At 35.2% G+C, this 9,641-nt stretch overlaps 1 pseudogene; it reads right to left on the bottom strand.

The window, feature by feature from the left end:
- Nucleotides 1-4,529: 4,529 nt before the first annotated feature.
- On the bottom strand, nt 4,530-5,874 carry LOC116115040 (annotated as a pseudogene).
- Nucleotides 5,875-9,641: the final 3,767 nt, after the last annotated feature.

Here is a 9,641-nt window from a genome sequence, read left to right as displayed (position 1 = left end):
GCAGGCGTCGACATGTTTGATCAACCAGTTAGAATCTCATTGGCGAATTTCATGTCTAAACCAGAGAAGCACAAAAATTGAAAAAAAAAAAAAAGGACTTGCAACTAAGTACCAACTATCGAAACTTGGAGAGGAGATTCCATTAACTAAACATCCCTGCAACACTATAAAAAGTCTTTAATCTTCATCTCTAAAGATGATCATGTTACAAAATTCATCTTAACATGTAACCTAAACTCCTATAGTACTAAACAGATTTGCGGAACCACATTTCACTGTATTTATCCAAGGTCCACTAGTCAGCTTTCACCTCGTTACAACAAAATTAGTTGTTGATATATAAAACACATAACATTAACGCACCAGGCACTATGAACTCCCTAGTTTATGATTTCCCACAAAAACAACAATCAGATACCTCCTTTTTTATTGGATTATCGACATAGCAAAATACCATGCAACTTCAGCTGAAACAACTTCTGTAAACAATGCTTTCACACCCGGAACATAAAAGTGTATTAAAACTAAACTTCAATCTGAAGAACATCCAAATTGTGGTTTGTTTTTTGAAGGTTCTTTCAGATTCTGGTCGAGTAAAGGAATTAATTATAATTTTTTTTCAATATGTTCTCAAAATTCCAATATTAAGGTTTTTAGTATATCTTTCCTTTCAGTTTTTATTTCAGTAAAATAATCAAACCAGGGGGGAATTTTCTCTTTTTCTTCAAGTGAGGAGATGTTGTGTATCAGGGTTCCATAGTCAGTCAAAACTAACAACTTTTAGCAGACTTTCACACTTTGATAGTCAAATTCAATATATGAGTTTAAAACTGTCCCCCATTCTGCAAGCCAAAAACACTAGTTAACAAATAATTATAATAGCACTTGTAGTAATTAATATGTAATTGGTGGAGCCAATCCAACTTATCCTAGAATATGTGCAAGATATTGTTAAGGATATTGAGAAAAGCAAAAGAAAGAAAGGAGTGTATATGGAATGCCATCCACACAAAAACTTGTCTCAATGTCAAATTAGTCTGCACTGAAGGAGAGTCTTGACAAGCTGAGTAACGATATTCAATGTCCCGAGTGACCAAATTATCCCATTGCTATTAAATGTTCATAATGCTAAGGACACCGAAAAAAATACATCAAAATCATGTACTGCCTACGTATAACAACGTCTTTAATTTTTTTTTACAATTTTTTTCTAGTGAACGACCGTCCATCAAATTTGTGACGACCATCACTCATATGGACGCCCGTCCATATATATGGGACGGGCGTCCATATACAAGGGACGGGCTTCCCTAAATAAGGACGCCATCCAAATAATTATGAAAATAAAAAAAAAAACTTGGGCGGCCGTCCATAAATTATGACGGCTGTCCTTACGTTTGGCTACTTTAAAAAAAAAAAAAAAAAATGTTTGGACGGGGCGTCAGCCCGGTCCATTACTTTAGTTTCTACAAATTAAAGAAAACTTTGGATGGGACAGGCGTCCGTAAGGAATGGACGCCGTCCATTACTATGTTTTGTGAAATTTTCCGCTGATAGCAATCTCATGCAGTATCTCTGCACATAATCAGCCAACTTTTTGACGTCTTCCGACTAGTATAGTAAGTTTGTATCTGTTGAAGTTCTATAGAGTATCCTATTCTTCTTCATCGCGCTGTGACTTCCTGAAAATCTTAAACTCTTGCCTCTGAAAAAAACAAAAACCGTGAATGAAGCGAAGAAGTAGACAGGCGAAGCTCGCGCTTCTCACTTGCCTCCATGAAACTTTATTGCATCCATTTTGAATTTAACAGGTTAGAATTTAAAACGCATTGACCTTAGACTTTTAAAAAAACTACATAAACATCATCATCTTTATCTTTAGCCTTATATTGTTGAACTGTATTCATGGAAAAAGAAGAAAACAAAGACTGAATCATTACCCGAAAAGATGAGATGATGATGAAGATAATTGTAGAAACTAAAATGTGGACGTAATGGACGCCATCACAAACATTTTTTTTTTTTTTTTTTTAAGTATGGACGGGTGTCCATTAGGGACATGGACGCCTGTCAAATGTAAGGGACGCCCACGGTCGTCCCAAAGTTTTTTGTTTTTTATTTCTAATTATTTATGGACGGGCGGTCTTTAAAGGGATGCCCGTCCATATAATATAGACGGCGCGTCCAGTGAGTGAACGGCCATCCACTAGAAAAAAAATTATAAAAAAAATGAGAGACGTTGTATATACGTAGCCAGTCCGGTTCACGATTTCGGTGTAGTTTTTTCCGGTTCCGTGACATTATTGTAAATTGTTTTATGACTCAGTAAAGTCTTGTAGGACATATATTTATAGTAATAATATAAATTAAAGTTAGAATATACTTCTATATGCTAACTCATCCATTCTTGATGTTGTTTCTATGGTAATTAAACAAACCCGATACTTCTTTCCTGTTTTGACGGATTTACACAGGAACTTGGTGGTTTGGTGAATCTATAGCCAACTAATTCACTCACTAATTAAGTTATGTTTGGTGCGGGAAGTCTTCTGCTAGAAAAGTATATTGTTGATGAACTTGTGAATCTGATCATCGGGTACTCTTTAGTCTTTACATTAATTTGTTAAATGTTTTATCAGTAACATGCATGCTCACGTACGTACGTGTAGTAATACTGTTTCTAAATTAATGAACACGTAAAAGATAATACTAGAATTAGTGTAGTATGAATGCGATTGAATAATCAATAATTGTGTCTTGATGATGAAGTTAACCATTAGGTTAAATAGTATTCTGCATCATCCAACTAAGTCTCTACATTTGTATATTTCTAGTTAGCTAGCTGAGCTAGCTCCATCATCAGTTCTGCCCATCTCCTCTTTCTATAACTCGATGAATTTCTAGCTACATTGTCCAAGAAGATTTATATATACTTAATCAAAACATTTATAATAATCTTTTTATAAATGTTTTAAATAAATTAATCACGGCAGACATGTTAGAATGGCCTAATAAACACATTGCTTAATTAAGTGGCCGAGTGCGACGGTAAAAACTCTTAGGTGTATTACTCAAGAGGTCTTGAGATCGATTTCCCTTAGTTGTTAACAGGGGTGACCACTTAAGAGTTTATCCAATCGTTAACTTTAAGGCATTAGAACATCTACAATGATGCTCTTTATTTTAAAGAACATCTTTTATATAAATAAAGAGTATCTTCATTAATTTCTAAATATAAAGAATAAATATTTTATTCAAATTCAATAGATTCTTTAAATTTAACGAAGATGCTCTTTATTTTCAAGAAAAAGACTTAATAGGAGTGAAAATAAATAAATAAAATGCATAGAAACTTATAACTTATTAATTAAAATTAGGATAGAGAGTAAAATTTAACTCTCTAAATATGGAGAGTCAAACTGACTCCTTAATTTATATTTAAATGATAAAGAGTCTCTTGGACTCTTGTTTTAATAGATAGACTCTTCATAATAAAGAATTTGGGTTATGTAAAGAGTCATTTGAACATACTCTTAGGAGATTAGTTGAGATACACATAAACTGATCTGGTCATCGAAAATAAAAAATAAGAATCTTATTAATTAATTAGAGTTAAAGTTTGTTTGTGAATGTGATTGATATTTGGATTCAATATTGTTAGCCTAGAAGCTCCGTGCATGAAGTAGAAAGTAATTCCCATTAGTTTGGTGATTATTGATATATATGTACATGTACTCGTATATATATTTATATATTACAATAAAGTATATATATTAAACGATATATACATAGAGAGAGAGAGAGAGAATACAACCATGACAACATGCTGCTGCTGACACACTGCAGCTAGCTTCCAGCCAATTCCAGATCATGTGCCTCCAATACAAAATATGGGATTGGAAAATTCCACAGTAGGTGACAATGACACAAAATGACAACCATAATTGTCCGATACTAAGAGCCAGACCCCATTAATTCATGTGATTTTAACGTACCTACTGTCGACTCGACATTAAACTCATTTCATCAGGTTAAGATAATCAGAAGTCAGAGGCCTAAACACATCAGATGCTTCCTTCTCAATCATCTCTATTGCTCTTCAATAGGTGTTAAATACACACACCCAGTCACCGTTCCCTAATGGACTCGGCATCGGCATATCAAATACCCCGCCTCACCACCCAGGGAAATGATATGACCGAATGCTGGTTTGCCCCACCCGAAATCCACTTTTGAACAATGGAAATCTCTGCCTGATGACACCACAAAAGCCGGTCCATTGTCACTTCCGTTTATGTATACTTAGCTACAGCTGTGGGGTCTATGTGCCTCAACCCAATCAATCAGTCCAGGAAATGATCTTGTGTCACTGCGTTTCCAAAAAAGCATGAACTTGATTTGCCAGCAGGATAAAGGTTTTCCATGAGTGAATGATTTTTTGTCGCACAAAAGGGATGTAATACATTTCCAAAGTATGCACCCATTAGTCTTGATTGTAACTATATCCTTGGCTTAACCTAATTCTTCCATCAAAACAATCCCCATTTTTGATGTCTTATCATGTCTGTAGCGCAACAATGCGACAATTTCCATAAAAATGCACTGAAAGACTCGAGTTTTGTCTCCTGCATCATTGGGGCTGGCGAGTGATTGAAGCTCATTGAGTTTGTCTTTGTAACATAATATATGGACTTATGAGATGATCATGAGTAGCTTCAACAGGTTTCTTAGGAGGTGAGGTGGTGAGAATGGCACGTACATGTCATCTAAAGACAGGGTCAACGCATCCAGGCCGTCTAGGATTTAGCAGAGATCGACGAAAAGATGGTAGCAAAGAAATTGGTCTGGACTGAGCTAATTCAGCCCATGACAAAGAAACATATTTATGGATATGCGTCTGCTATTCGGTGGTCGAAGGTGCACGCCACCACAAGAACCGCCGCAATTGAGTTCAGTTGCCTGTAAATCAAATTCATATAAATATATTTGATATTAATACATATACTGATCATTAAGATGGAATCTAATATTGAAGCCTATTTAGAAAAATTAACTGCCATCAACCGCCTCACTTTGATTTACCCAAGACATAACACTTACTGATGTCCCCCAGATTCCCTTAGCTCCCCAAATTACGTGTCAAAATTATTTTAGATAAAATATAATATCAAAAAGGTTCTTGGAAACACTCATTCGATACTTGTTCCAATCGATATTCGCAGGAGGTGATGGAAATTAAAAAACATTCAAATTATTACGCATGTCAGTTTCCTACATGGGTGGTTTTGTTTTATATTCTTGTAAAAATTAGGTCACATATATTATATGTACATATATTTAAAAAAAAAAAAAAAATTACTAAATCTCATATGTATGATATATTGTATCAAAACCATGTTCATGTAGTTGTTTGATGCATTAATCCAAATAAGAAGCAAAAAAATTTGAGGGATGAAGATAAGTGAACTGAATAGAGAGCACTCCTTCTCTGTTAGGCACGAGCTTGCCTCATACTTCGTCAGGGTTATACAAGTTGAGTCACTCACTCGACGTTCGCAAATGCTTCAACAAAGTCCACCACGGTTGTTGCAAAGGAGTCAGGCTCACCAACAGGGTTGGGTACGACCTACACCGGCGAGGGCGTAGTTATGACACTAGCGTTTGAGCCAGGCCTTCTTAGAATGCAACCATGGAGGCAAAGGTCATGCTTTGAAGTGATGGTTATGGTAGCAAAGAAAAAACACTAACGTCAACCGGTGGCAGCAGCAAGTCGAGGTTGGGAGAATGGAGGAAGCCCAATGTCCTCATGGTAGCCACTGCGCCACCACCTCCTTCTTGCTTACAGTCACCGTTAAATCTCCCTTCTGCAACCATCTTTTGCTTCTTTTCTCTCTCTCTTTCGCCCCTTCTTTACGAGAGATGAGTTTGTGAAGAAGCAGGAGGGAAGGGCACAGGATTATAAGGCAAAATGTAGAAAATTTATAGTAATTTATCGGAAATGACAATTTGACCTCTTAACTTAGCCCTATTAATATTTTTATCCTAAAAGAATTACTATGTTAAGGGTATATCAGTCTTTAAGTAATCATCTATTAAGGATAAAAATATTGCTCTAAATTCACTAGTAATTAGGGTGAAACAACTTCTCATGAAATTGGCTTACAAGTTCTGGTTTGGTTATATTTAATTCTTTCAATATAAATTTAAGTAGTGTTTATATTATAAATGAATAGGTCAAATTTCCTTTAGCTATATGGCGAAATGCAGGGCTGGAAATTTCTTGAAATTGAAAAGATATTTTAACTTAGCCTTGGCCCTTGATATATATACGTAACGATATTTATTAAGGATAATAAGAAAAGAAAAGAAAGGATGTACATCAATGAAATCACACGAAAGCGTAAGAGCTTTGTTTACAAAGAGTGAGTGGTGTAGAGATTAGTGTTTTATTAAGAGGTTTTGATTCGAGTATCTCTGATAAAAAATAGATAGCACTAGAGTTTTATTGACGATAGGTTAGTCTCAGAAGATTACTGACCTAGCTTAAGTTGGTCCGAACAACCTGATCATAAAAAAACAAAAAAAAGGAAGGTTTAACATTTTAAAGTAACTGGTAATTAAGTTATCCCACATGACAAACTTTGCATCAATTTGCTAATTCAAATTGTCTATATTATAAGAAGCAAAACAAGGCAAATGAAGAGACCTAGCTGTGTTTCCACAACCAAAAGAGCCCTAACTGGAATTAAGTTAGTCGGACAACCCCTGACCATTGAAAAAAAAAAAAAAAGGAAAGGTAACATGTTAAAGTAATGGTAATTAAGTATCCACATGACAAACTTTCGTCAATTTGCTACTTCAAATTGGCTATCATTATCAAAAGCAAACAGGCAACCAAAGAGACCCTAGCTGTGTTCTATGATACTTCACTTTCAGGTCTTTCTTAACTGACAATGTGAAAACTTTCTTTTTTTCAGGTCATCTTGTAAAGGTACATACTGTAATGCCATGGAAACATTACTATTTATGCCTGCTGCAGTAGTAATCTCAATTATTTTCTCTAAAACCCACCAAATGTTGTATTAATCCGGCAGGTGTTTATAGTCCATTCTTGCATGTTTGCATCCTGTGTCAATATAATAGGCTGCACGTGGTCAACATCTTTTTCTAAGGGAATCTTATTATACACGTGATTAAAACTCTTTTTACTTCATATTTTAACCAGAAGCAAGAATCATTCGATAAATAAAGAAATAATAGGACTCGCAACTAAGCACCAACATAAACCATCGAACACTTTGGCAAAAGAGACTCAACTCTGGGATCTACACGAGAACCTGATTGAATTCTTTAAATTAGCCTTCAATTTCAACAGTTGGTGAGAAATATCAATGTTGGATATTAGCGTTGACTTGACATAAGTTTACTTGCATAAGTAAACATCCAACAGAAATGGCAGGCGTCGTACATGTTTGATTTCACCAGTTTAGACCTATTCATTGGCGCAACTTTCATGTTCTAAACCAGAGAAGCACAAAATTGAAAAAAAAAAAAAAAGACTTGCAACTAAGTACCAACTATCGAAACTTGGAGAGGAGATTCCATTAACTCCACAAATCACCTGCAACAAACTAATAAAAGTCTTAATCTTCATCTCTAAAAGATGATCATGTACAAAATTCATCCTTACATGTAACAGTAAACTCCTATAGTAACTAAACAGAATTTGCGCTAAACACTGATTTCACTGTATTTTATCCAAGGCTCACACCTAGTCAGCTTCACCTCGTTACAAACAATATACGGTTGTTGATATATAAAACACATAAACATATAACGCACAGGCACTATGAACTCCCTAGATTTTGATTCTTTCCCCAACAAAAAACAACATCAGATACCTCTTTTTTCTTGGATTACCGACTAGCACTAATACCATGCAACTCTCAGCTGAAACAAACTTGTACACAAGCTTTCACACCGGAACATAAAAGTGTTAAAACTAAACTTCAATCTGAAGAACAATCCAAATTGTGGTTGTAGTTTTCTGAAGGTTTATGAAGATTATGGTGAGTAAAGGATATAATTATAATTTTTTTTCAATATGTTCCAATTTCAATATTCAAGGTTTTTAGTTATATCTCTTTCCTTTTCAGTTTTTATTTTCAGAAAAATAATCAACCAGGGGGAATATTTTTCTCTTTCTCAAGTGAGGAGATGATTGTGTATAAGGGTTCCATAAGTCAGTCCAAAACTAAAACACTTTAGCAGACTTTTCACCTTTGACTTGAAGTCAAGAATTCAATATATGAGTTTAAAACTGTCCCCCACTTCGTGCAAGCAAACAACATAGTTTAATCAAATAATTATAAATAGCACTTGTTTATTTAATATAATATATTGGTGGAGCAATCCAACTATCCTAGATATATGGCAAGATATTGTTAAGGATATGAGAAAAGAAAAAGAAAGAAAGGAGTGTATAGGAATGCATCCACACAAAACCTTGTCTCAATGTCAAAATTAGTCTGCACTGCAAGGAGAGTTCTTACAATTTGAAGTAACGATAATTCAATTGTCCGAGTGACCAAATTCATCCCCCATTGCTATTAATGTTCAATAAGCTAAGACACCGAAAAAAATACATCAAATCATGTACTGGCCTACGATAAACACGATTTAAGTTTTTTTACAATTTTTTTATAGTGAACGACCGTCCATCAAATTTGGACGAACCTTCACTCATATGGACGCCCGTCCATATTATATGGACGGGGCGCCATTACAAGGGACGGGCTTCCCCTAAATAAGGACGCCCGTCATAAATAAATTATGAAAAAATAAAAAAAAAAAACTTTGGGGACGGCCGTCCATAAATATAGACGGCTGTCCCTTACGTTTGGACTACTTAAAAAAAAAAAAAAAAATGTTTGGACGGGCGTCACGCCGTCCTTACTTTAGTTTCTACAAATTAAAGAAAAACTTTGGATGGGAGGACAGGCGTCCGTAAGGAATGGACGCCCGTCCATTACTTATGTTTTGTGAAATCTTTCCAGTGATAGCAATCTCAATGCAGTATCTCTGCACATAATCAGCCAACTTTTTGGACGTCTTCCGACTAGTATAGTACGTTTGTATCTGGTTGAAGTTCTCTAGCTTATCCTATTCTCTTCACGCTGCTGACTTCCCTGAAAATCTTAAACTCTTGCATCCCTGAAAAAAAACACGTGAATGAAGACGAAGAAGTAGACAGGCGAAGCTCTGCGCCTTCTTCACTTGCCTCCATGGAAACTTTATTGCATCCTTCTTTGAGTTACAGGTTAGAATTTCAAACGCATTGACTTAGACTTTTAAAACACTACATAAACATCATCATCTTTATCTTTATCCTTAATATATTTGTTGAACTGTATTCTGGAAAAAGAAGAAAACAAAGACTGGAATCATACCCGAAAAGATGATGATGATGATGAAGATAATTGTAGAAACTAAAATAATGGACGTAATGGACGTCCATCCAAACATTTTTTTTTTTTTTTTTTTTAAGTATGGAGGGGTGTCCATTAGGAAGGACGCCTGTCCAAATGTAAGGGACGCCACGGTCGTCCCCAAAGTTTTTTGTTTTTTATTTTCATAATTAT

The sequence above is a fragment of the Pistacia vera genome, unplaced genomic scaffold, assembly GCF_008641045.1.
Source record: "Pistacia vera cultivar Batoury unplaced genomic scaffold, PisVer_v2 Contig73, whole genome shotgun sequence".
NCBI lineage: Eukaryota > Viridiplantae > Streptophyta > Magnoliopsida > Sapindales > Anacardiaceae > Pistacia > Pistacia vera.
Note: the sequence above shows the minus strand (reverse complement) of the source record. Positions and strands in the feature narration are given on the sequence as shown.